The sequence below is a fragment of the Ambystoma mexicanum genome, chromosome 5p (assembly GCF_040938575.1).
Source record: "Ambystoma mexicanum isolate Mex_15411 chromosome 5p, UKY_AmexF1_1, whole genome shotgun sequence".
Taxonomy (NCBI): Eukaryota; Metazoa; Chordata; class Amphibia; order Caudata; family Ambystomatidae; genus Ambystoma; species Ambystoma mexicanum.
This window is the reverse complement of record NC_090930.1, coordinates 579097960-579110244: the sequence shown is the minus strand read 5'-3', so window position 1 is coordinate 579110244 and position 12285 is coordinate 579097960.

Sequence of the window (12285 nt, the reverse complement as noted above, 5' to 3'; positions counted from 1 at the left end):
TTATGTTTTTTGTATTGGCTGGATTGTGTGTTTTCTTTGTAGCACTTTGAGGCCTTTGGGCAAAAAGTGCTTCATAAGAATTCTTAATAAATAAATATGTGGAAATTACCTGAAATGCATGAGACTCTTTTTCAATGGAAAAGTAAAACGTGCAAGCTGCGTTTGTGCTGGGTGATGAAAATGCAAAGTTCTGTTCTGCAAATAAGGCCTTTGTGTGAGCAGGAAATTCAAGGAGAGATGTATCTTTTTGATCTCTGACAATGGAATCATGTGGTTTCAGGGGGATGATCGGCAAGGGGGAGGATTTCCTTTCAGTGACAGGGGGAGCTATGAAAAGGGCTTTGAGTGGGTGTAGCTGGGGCAGACACCTTTGAGAGTTGGGAAAGACATCCTCGGACACTGTGCTGAGAGGGATGGCGAATTGCAGTGGGCTGATGGATGACAGAGTCCAGTGCTGGCAAGCTGCCTGGTGCTGTAGCAGTTCTTATCTGAGTGGCCACCCTGAGGGGATTCCCATATTAAGCTGAGACAGAAATATCACCAACTTCAGGGTAAATATATGTATAAAGTGAGGGGTGTTGGATTTCCTGTCGATGAATTAGTCAGGGAAATAGGTCATTTCGTTTTTGGAGTTATCGATGTTAAACGTGCTTGCAAATTCAAAATTATATGAGTGCCTTTGTTGTTTTGTTCTCTCTTTCTTCAAAGTGCATCACTTGCCAAATTCCTAACTTTCAAGGGCACAGGGTAAGACTAGTCACAGCTTATTATATTTTAGAAATGTGCCATTGCTCATTTTAATACACTTGTACTGTTAAACCTGATGCATGTATAATTCTTGCCATGTGTAAATGGTTTAGCTTTTATGATAAAACAACACCTCATAAAGCAACTTGGTGCTTTGGTGCATTTTTGCGGCAGTCGGTAGGTTTATTTGACCCACACAAAGAAGCGAGTGTGTGACTAGAAATATCCCAAAGGAAAATAACTGTTCTGAACTGTCTAGCTAGAAAGTGAGTGCATGTAAGGTATTTCAGTTTGATTGTTTTATGATTTTGAAACTCAGCCACAAGGGCATATCGCAGTATTGTACATAAACTACTGCAAGAAGGATAGGCATAATTTACCCACCCAGAGTTTATCAAGTACAGTACTCTGTTATGGTCTGGCCCTGGTAAAAACAACCGTTAGTTAATATACTGAAGTTAGTCTCACTACTGTAAAAGGAAATACCCCAGCAAATTACCACAAGAAATACTACCACCATAACATAACACATGTTATCGCCATAATAAAAAGACCACAAAGCTAGGTGTAACCCCAAAATATATCCCACTTATTTGGTGCATTGGCCATTGAGAAAATGTAAAACACTTTCTGGGAGTGGCATTGCATTCTAAGCAAAAAAAGTGGAGGCAGTTCATAAAATGAAAGATCCCACTAATCTGAAAGGGTTAAAGAGTTTATTGGCGATGACAGGTTACAACAAGAAATCTATTGAGAATTATGCAGAAATTACATAACCTTTAACGAGATTACTGAAACAGGGTGTACCCTGTAAATGGGAAAATGAACAAAGTGAGGCAGTATGCAAGCTAAAAGGGTGTATAATGAAAGTGCCATGTTTGGCATATCCAATAAAGAACCAGGATTTCTTTATAGAAATATGATTCACTGATCAATGAATTTCAGCTGTGTTATATCAAAAACAAGATGTCAATAACAAAACTAATGCATTTACTAGCAAAGCATTGTTAAACGTAGAGACCAATTTTAGTGAATGCGAAAAAACGCTTCTGACCACTGTTTGGGTGTTGCAACATTTCTGCCCCATAATTCAAGGGGAGAGGGTAGTTATTGAAACAAATCACCCGCCTCTGCAGTTTCTGCAAAGTAAGAGAATCAGATCATTGAAATTGGCCCAGTCAAGAATTACTTCATGGACATTAGCACATCAAGGTTTTCCTGTAGAAGTGAAATACGGACAAAATAAAGAGACCCCAATTGCCCAAGGATTAGCAGAGTTGCATGATTGCACAGCTGTAGGTAAACCTGATGACACAGAACTAGAATGAACAATTCCGACACAAAGCATTCAATGAGGAAATATGTAGGGATTTACCAACTGTATATGTAGATGGATGCGCATATCATGTAGAAAACAATACAGAAAAATAGCTTGTAGCAGGGATAGGAAATATATGGTTTAAAGGTAGCAACATTCCAAGGGTAAGCATGAGGATAGGTCTGAGAAGTAGTCAAGTGGCAGAATTGGCCGCTATTTATAAGGCAATATCTACAGCAGTAGAAAACAATCTCAAAGAAATAGTTCTAGTAACTGATTCCGATTATGCACGAAATAGCTTTGTACAATATTTACCTGGCTGGAAGGTAAAAGGCATGTTCACCTATAACAAAAAAACACTTAAATATGGCAAGATGATTCAAACCATAGACAAACTTGTGTCAGAAATTGATTTCATAATACATTGGAGGAAAATACATGGTCATTTGAAAATGCCAGATGAGGACAAAGAGGGGAATGACAAGGCAGATCAGTTAGCACAAATTGGAGCTGTAATGGGGGATTTATTTCCTATTGAACACCTGCTTGGTGAAATACAGATAGATGCAATAACACACGCCAACACTCCAAAAGCAGTTGAACAGCCTGTGGCACAATGTAATTTTGATACTCCAGATCAGGACCTGATCAAAGCACAACAGGAAGATTTATTTTAAGTCTATTTTATAACCATTTGTTAGATCGAGAACAAAATCCTCGGATTGAAGAGGACAGCAAAGGAAAAGAGGAATTGAGAGTGTTAATAAAAAAACTAAATGAAAATTAGATTACATGATGGACTGATAATTAGAGAATCTTTTACAGGTCTAATTCAATGGCTAGTGCCTTTATCATTTCGGCTGTTTATGCATCTTCATGCCCACAATGCAATAACTGCAGGACACTGAGGTTCACAAAAAACTTTGGAAATGTTATAAGATTATGCTTATTGGCCACACATGTCCCAAGATGTTGAAACCTACACAAGAGGGTGTTTAATATGTGCACAGTTTTAATCTGATGATGGGACGTATGTCCACAATCATAAGAATCAACAGAGACAATTTTCTGGAAATCAAGAAATGCATACCTTAGCCTTTGTTTTTGCTCTCCTGTCTCAGAGCCATCAACCATACTGGCATGTTCTTTGACCAACAGACGGAAGCCTGGGAATGTTTCTGGGGTAGCAATTTCTGAGGTATCTTCTAATTGGGTGAAGTAGTCTTTCTTTTTGGTATCTACTTGGATGGATGGTTCCTTGGCTACAAGGTAGATCTAGTGACTCTGAAAACTCTCTTATCCTCCGGCATATCACAGATAACCACCTCCATCCAATAAGGGCTCAGGGAGTGCCATAGAAATCCTCCTTATTGGCCAGAGAGAGTTTCTGGTTCACTTACATCAACATTTTTCTAACAATCTTCAGTTATGGTACCAATGATGGGGTTGGCTACTTGCAAAGGCGGTATCATGTGATAAAATGATTCTTTGAGGATCATTATTGTTGACCAATATTCAAATGGTATCATCTCTGAGATGGACTTACAAAGTTTGGTGTAAGGACTATCAATGTTGCTGAAGAATATTATTCAAATTAAAACAGGCTTCTTTTAACAAGGTTAGTGCTTTTCTGATCTGTATTGCTCAAGTGTATTGTCAGGTATTTCCAGTAATTGTAACTTCTTCTTTGATTTCTACTTCAGCAGCATACGTCAGGGTTGCCCCCGATTATGGACTAACCCATGTTGTTACCAAAATGCAAATTAATTTCAAATTGATGTAATAAATCAATATAGATGTAAACATTAGAAATAGCATCTCTTATGACCCATCACTTTTGATTCATTTGTTGGTTCCAATTTTGATCTCCAGCATATACCTGCTAGTAATCAGGTGTTTTGAAACCATTTTGTAAATTCCAGATTTCTATTTATCTATTAGATTAAATGAAGAAATCCTTTGCTCTTTCCATAATTGCTTCAGCAATCTTTCCCTGATGAAGCTTTTTTCTTGAGTTAAACAGAATATAGAGCAAACCAATTCCTTGCATTTATCGAGTTGAATAAGGAGGAATATGAGTTTTACTTTCCTTTGTAGAGTAGCTAAACAAAATATTTTAACTCTTGAGTGTTCCACTGGTTGACCTTGACAACCATATTGGTGTGGTTCTATCCAGAGTGCAGAATCACTCATCAGTTGGAGAAAGATTTGCAGGCCGATTCATGGAATAATTAGCGCGGCGCAAGTGGGCAAAAACGTGCGAATCGCAGTGGAATAGCGAAAATCGCAGTGCAATTGCGAAAATCGCACGAAAAGCAGCGCACGTTGATTCATGGAAGGCCGTGCGCGAGAAAACCAGCGGATGTGCGATAAAAAAGTGCGCGGCGCACGTTGGCGCACAGGCCATCTAACAGCGTGCGCCAGGTCACAGCGAAAATGGCACAGGCCACAGCGAAATTCGCACATAGCGCGGCGCACGCAGCAAAAGTAGGCGGAACACGGGCGTAACACTCGGAATGGGGAACAACTTGCCAAAACGTGGGCGTCACGGGGGAAGTACAGGGCACAAGTGCGCGGAACGCCCACACGCTCGCCTACAACACGTATTCATGGAATAGAATAGGGGAAAAAAGCGCACGCTCAAACCAGCGCACAGGCACAAACACCACCGCCACAAGAAAGCAGGCGGTAGCGTCTCTGCGGCTGTAAGAAATGTGCGCCAAAAGGTGCGCCAACAAATAGCACCTATATACTGCCATGATGAATGTCCCATACTGTGGCCCTCCAGGAAAAATGACGTGCAAAGGGGTACCCACAAACACGGACACCCGCTGACAAAAAATATGTGTGCGTGTATACCGGGGTGCGCGGGAAGTCTAACACGCGATTTCAGCAGGGTACGTGCATCACAGGGGTTCGCGTGAAGTTATTCACGCGATCGGGCCTGGGGGAGCGGGCTACGTGTATTTCAGGGGTTCGCGTGAAGTTTCTCACGCGATCGGGCCTGGGGGAGCGTGCTACGTGTATTTCAGGGGTTCGCGTGAAGTTCCTCACGCGATCGGGCCTGGGGTAGCGGGCTACGTGTATTACAGGGGTTCGCGTGAAGTTCCTCACGCGATCGGGCCTGGGGGAGCGGGCTACGTGTATTCCAGGGGTGCGCGGGAAGTTTCACACGCGAATAGCCTGGGCGCATGTATTTGAGGGGTGCGCGGGAAGTTCCACACGCGAATAGCCTGGGCGCGTGTATTTCAGGGGTGCGCGGGAAGTTCCACACGCGAATAGCCTGGGCGCGTGTATTTCAGGGGTGCGCGGGAAGTTCCACACGCGAATAGCCTGGGCGCGTGTAGTCCAGGGGTGCGCGGGAAGTTCCACACGCGAATAGCCTGGGTGCGCGTGTATTTCAGGGGTGCGCAGGGAGTTCCACACGCGAATAGCCTGGGTGCGTGTATTTCAGGGGTGCGCGGGAAGTTCCACACGCGAATAGCCTGGGCGCGTGTATTTCAGGGGTGCGCGGGAAGTTCCACATGTGATTTGACAGTGTGGGTCCTCCCAGGTGTACCCTGTACACCCTCCACGGCCCCTGCAGGCAGCCCACACCACAGGGGACTACCCTGCATCCCTGGTCATGTCCCGCAGGCAGCCCACCCAACATGGGCATGCCCCCCAGCAAAGGCACATGTCTCCTTGAACTAATGAACACCAACTCATGTCCCCTTGCACCCCCACCCCCCAGCACTGTGGGGCACCTGCCAGCAGGCCCCCACCCATGTCCAACTCATGTCTCCCACCACCCCCACACCCCAGCCACCAGGGGCACCGTCCACCAGGCCCCCACTCATGTCTCCCACCACCCCCACACCCCAGCAGTGCAGGGTCACCCTCCACCAGGCCCCCACTCATGTCTCCCCCCACCCCCACACCCCAGCAGTGCAGGGTCACCCTCCACCAGGCCCCCACTCATGTCTCCCACCACCACCACACCCCAGCAGTGCAGGGGCAGCCTCCACCAGGCCCCCACTCATGTCACCCACCACCCCCACCCCCCAGCCACCAGGGGCACCCTCCACCAGGCCCCCACTCATGTCTCCCACCACCCCCACACCCCAGCAGTGCAGGGGCAGCCTCGACCAGGCCCCCACTCATGTCACCCACCACCCCCACCCCCCAGCCACCAGGGGCACCCTCCACCAGGCCCCCACTCATGCCTCCCACCACCCCCACACCCCAGCAGTGCAGGGGCAGCCTCCACCAGGCCCCCACTCATGTCACCCACCACCCCCACCCCCCAGCCACCAGGGGCACCCTCCACCAGGCCCCCACTCATGTCTCCCACCACCCCCACGCCCCAGCAGTGCAGGGTCACCCTCCACCAGGCCCCCACTCATGTCTCCCACCACCCCCACACCCCAGCAGTGCAGGGTCACCCTCCACCAGGCCCCCACTCATGTCTCCCACCACCCCCATACCCCAGCAGTGCAGGGTCACCCTCCACCAGGTCCCCACTCATGTCTCCCACCACCCCACACCCCAGCAGTGCAGGGTCACCCTCCACCAGGCCCCCACTCATGTCTCCCACCACCCCCACACCCCAGCAGTGCAGGGGCAGCCTCCACCAGGCCCCCACTCATGTCACCCACCACCCCCACCCCCCAGCCACCAGGGGCACCCTCCACCAGGCCCCCACTCATGTCTCCCACCACCCCCACACCCCAGCAGTGCAGGGGCAGCCTCCACCAGGCCCCCACTCATGTCTCCCACCACCCCCACCCCCCAGCCACCAGGGGCACCCTCCACCAGGCCCCCACTCATGTCTCCCACCACCCCCACACCCCAGCAGTGCAGGGGCACCCTCCACCAGGCCCCCACTCATGTCTCCCACCACCCCCACACCCCAGCAGTGCAGGGGCACCGTCCACCAGGCCCCCACTCATGTCTCCCACCTCCCCCACACCCCAGCAGTGCAGGGTCACCCTCCACCAGGCCCCCACTCATGTCTCCCACCACCCCCACACCCCAGCAGTGCAGGGGCAGCCTCCACCAGGCCCCCACTCATGTCACCCACCACCCCCACCCCCAGCCACCAGGGGCACCCTCCACCAGGCCCCCACTCATGTCTCCCACCACCCCCACACCCCAGCCACCAGGGGCACCCTCCACCAGGCCCCCACTCATGTCTCCCACCACCCCCACACCCCAGCAGTGCAGGGGCACCGTCCACCAGGCCCCCACTCATGTCTCCCACCACCCGCACACCCCAGCAGTGCAGGGTCACCCTCCACCAGGCCTCCACTCATGTCTCCCACCACCCCCACACCCCAGCAGTGCAGGGTCACCCTCCACCAGGCCCCCACTCATGTCTCCCACCACCCCCACACCCCGGCAGTGCAGGGGCAGCCTCCACCAGGCCCCCACTCATGTCACCCACCATCCCCACCCACCAGGGGCACCCTCCACCAGGCCCCCACTCATGTCTCCCACCACCCCCACACCCCTGCAGTGCAGGGGCACCCTCCACCAGGCCCCCACTCATGTCTCCCACCACCCCCACACCCCAGCAGTGCAGGGGCACCCTCCACCAGGCCCCCACTCATGTCTCCCACCACCCCCACCCCCCAGCCACTAGGGGCACCCTCCACCAGGCCCCCACTCATGTCTCCCACCACCCCCACACCCCAGCCACCAGGGGCACCCTCCACCAGGCCCCCACTCATGTCTCCCACCACCCCCACACCCCAGCAGTGCAGGGGCACCGTCCACCAGGCCCCCACTCATGTCTCCCACCACCCCCACACCCCAGCAGTGCAGGGTCACCCTCCACCAGGCCCCCACTCATGTCTCCCACCACCCCCACACCCCAGCAGTGCAGGGTCACCCTCCACCAGCCCCCCACTCATGTCTCCCACCACCCCCACACCCCAGCAGTGCAGGGGCAGCCTCCACCAGGCCCCCACTCATGTCACCCACCACCCCCACCCCCCAGCCACCAGGGGCACCCTCCACCAGGCCCCCACTCATGTCTCCCACCACCCCCACACCCCAGCAGTGCAGGGGCACCGTCCACCAGGCCCCCACTCATGTCTCCCACCACCCCCACACCCCAGCAGTGCAGGGTCACCCTCCACCAGGCCCCCACTCATGTCTCCCACCACCCCCACACCCCAGCAGTGCAGGGGCACCCTCCACCAGGCCCCCACTCATGTCTCCCACCACCCCCACACCCCAGCAGTGCAGGGGCACCGTCCACCAGGCCTCCACTCATGTCTCCCACCACCCCCACACCCCAGCCACCAGGAGCACCCTCCACCAGGCCCCCACTCATGTCTCCCACCACCCCCACACCCCAGCAGTGCAGGGGCACCCTCCACCAGGCCCCCACTCATGTCTCCCACCACCCCCACACCCCAGCAGTGCAGGGTCACCCTCCACCAGGCCCCCACTCATGTCTCCCACCACCCCCACACCCCAGCAGTGCAGGGGCAGCCTCCACCAGGCCCCCACTCATGTCTCCCACCACCCCCACACACCAGCAGTGCAGGGTCACCCTCCCCCAGGCCCCCACTCATGTCTCCCACCACCCCCACACCCCAGCAGTGCAGGGGCACCGTCCACCAGGCCCCCACTCATGTCTCCCACCACCCCCACCCCCAGCCACCAGGGGCACCCTCCACCAGGCCCCCACTCATGTCTCCCACCACCCCCACACCCCAGCAGTGCAGGGTCACCCTCCACCAGGCCCCCACTCATGTCTCCCACCACCCCCACACCCCAGCAGTGCAGGGGCAGCCTCCACCAGGACCCCACTCATGTCACCCACCACCCCCACCCCCCAGCCACCAGGGGCACCCTCCACCAGGCCCCCACTCATGTCTCCCACCACCCCCACACCCCAGCCACCAGGGGCACCCTCCACCAGGCCCCCACTCATGTCTCCCACCACCCCCACACCCCAGCAGTGCAGGGGCACCCTCCACCAGGCCCCCACTCATGTCTCCCACCACCCCACACCCCAGCAGTGCAGGGGCACCCTCCACCAGGCCCCCACTCATGTCTCCCACCACCCCCACACCCCAGCAGTGCAGGGTCACCCTCCACCAGGCCCCCACTCATGTCTCCCACCACCCCCACACCCCAGCAGTGCAGGGGCAGCCTCCAACAGGCCCCCACTCATGTCACCCACCACCCCCACCCCCCAGCCACCAGGGGCACCCTCCACCAGGCCCCCACTCATGTCTCCCACCACCCCCACACCCCAGCCACCAGGGGCACCCTCCACCAGGCCCCAACTCATGTCTCCCACCACCCCCACACCCCAGCCACCAGGGTCACCCTCCACCAGGCCCCCACTCATGTCTCCCACCACCCCCACACCCCAGCAGTGCAGGGGCACCGTCCACCAGGCCCCCACTCATGTCTCCCACCACCCCCACACCCCAGCCACCAGGGGCACCCTCCACCAGGCCCCCACTCATGTCTCCCACCACCCCCACACCCCAGCAGTGCAGGGGCACCCTCCACCAGGCCCCCACTCATGTCTCCCACCACCCCCACACCCCAGCAGTGCAGGGTCACCCTCCACCAGGCCCCCACTCATGTCTCCCACCACCCCCACACCCCAGCAGTGCAGGAGCAGCCTCCACCAGGACCCCACTCATGTCACCCACCACCCCCACCCCCCAGCCACCAGGGGCACCCTCCACCAGGCCCCCACTCATGTGTCCCACCACCCCCACACCCCAGCCACCTGGGGCACCCTCCACCAGGCCCCCACTCATGTCTCCCACCACCCCCACACCCCAGCAGTGCAGTGGCACCCTCCACCAGGCCCCCACTCATGTCTCCCACCACCCCACACCCCAGCAGTGCAGGGGCACCCTCCACCAGGCCCCCACTCATGTCTCCCACCACCCCCACACCCCAGCAGTGCAGGGGCAGCCTCCACCAGGCCCCCACTCATGTCACCCACCACCCCCACCTCCCAGCCACCAGGGGCACCCTCCACCAGGCCCCCACTCATGTCTCCCACCATCCCCACACCCCAGCCACCAGGGGCACCCTCCACCAGGCCCCCACTCATGTCTCCCACCACCCCCACACCCCAGCAGTGCAGGGGCACCGTCCACCAGGCCCCCACTCATGTCTCCCACCACCCCCACAGCCCAGCAGTGCAGGGTCACCCTCCACCAGACCCCCACTCATGTCTCCCACCACCCCCACACCCCAGCAGTGCAGGGGCACCCTCCACCAGGCCCCCACTCATGTCTCCCACCACCCCCACACCCCAGCCGTGCAGGGGCACCGTCCACCAGGCCCCCACTCATGTCTCCCACCACCCCCACACCCCAGCCACCAGGGGCACCCTCCACCAGGCCCCCACTCATGTCTCCCACCACCCCCACACCCCAGCAGTGCAGGGGCACCGTCCACCAGGCCCCCACTCATGTCTCCCACCACCCCCACACCCCAGCAGTGCAGGGTCACCCTCCACCAGGCCCCCACTCATGTCTCCCACCACCCCCACACTCCAGCAGTGCAGGGGCAGCCTCCACCAGGCCCCCACTCATGTCTCCCACCACCCCCACACCCCAGCAGTGCAGGGTCACCCTCCCCCAGGCCCCCACTCATGTCTCCCACCACCCCCACACCCCAGCAGTGCAGGAGCACCGTCCACCAGGCCCCCACTCATGTCTCCCACCACCCCCACCCCCCAGCCACCAGGGTCACCCTCCACCAGGCCCCCACCCATGTCCCCCTACCCCCAGGTCCTGACGATACACAATCATGGCAGTAATGGGCAGCATACCCAGCACAAACACCCAGGCAAGGATTGCATCCACCCACATAGTGAATGCAATTACATGACACAACCCCAATGGCAAGTATGTAAATGAACACATGTCCGTCACACACACATACACAATGGCTGCAAGTGAATGTCAAAACCCATATCATGACATGTATGAAACCAAAGACAAAATAAGACAAGTGGAAGTAAAAATAAAAAATGTATTAAAGATTAAAAATAAGTAAACAAATCAAACATACAACTATGTGGATAATAAAATAAATGGTCCATGTTGGAGAACAAAAGTAAAAATCAAAAAACGAAAAAGGAATACAAAAACAAATGTTGACCAAAGCAATATCAAGTAGAAGCAAAAGAATGAAAAACCATTTCCACATGGTGAACACAATAATGAAAAAAAGAAAATGTTCCTTCAAAAAACAAACTAAATACAGGAATGTACCAGGGTCCATGAGCCCAACACCATAAAGGAAACCTACTACTACCTAATGAAAAAAATATATACAAAAAAGTGGCCATTGTCCGAGCGGTCCAAAATAATAAAAACAAATAAAGGAAACCTAACACTAACTAACTATATAACTATATACAAAGGCAGCGGGCAAGTCCTGCGGCTCACTTGTTGATGTTGCTGGCCAGGGCATCATCGAACTCCATGTCGATGTCCTGGAGGCGGGACTCTGTCCTGGCCCCGAGGTCTCGCAGGGATAACCCCATGTTCAGCTCAAACTCCCTGCGAGCTTCCTCGAGGCACTCAGCCCGCCTCAACGCCCGACGCATGGAGAACTCCGCCCTGACCATTGCGAGCCGCTCCTCTTCCGCCCGCTGCCGCTCCGCACCTATCCGCTGGACCAACTGCTCCCACACGGAAGACACCACCATCCCAGGGTTGCCCTGCCCTCCGGCCGATGCCTGCTCCTCTGATCTTGATGGCCCCGAGCCATGATGCCTCCCACGTCGAGCCCGCTGCTGCCTCTGACGCCACTGCCTCTGCCAGCACGACGGCATCCAGGCTGATGGAAACCACCGACGCCGTCGTGCACGTGCCCTGCCTGATGATGCTGTCACATCTTCCATCTGCTGGGGTCCAGTTGCTGTGTTGTCCACCCCTGCTGGACCTCCGACTCCCAACTGTGGCAGGGATGGGATCCCCACCGAGCTGGCTGCATTGGTCGGGGCAGGTCCACAGGGGGCCCTGGTGGCATCTGGGCTGGAAGACGGCAAGGAGAACGACTGGTGGATAGCCTGCACAGAGGAGGAGAGGGCCGCCACATTGGCCAACACATGCAGGAAACCCCCGAACATGGCCGATCCCAATTGAGCCACGTCGGCACGGTGCACTTCGTGATGACGTGCGTGCTCCTCCCGGGAAGCACGCATGGCATCACGAATCACAGCCGTGCGCATCGCGACCCCA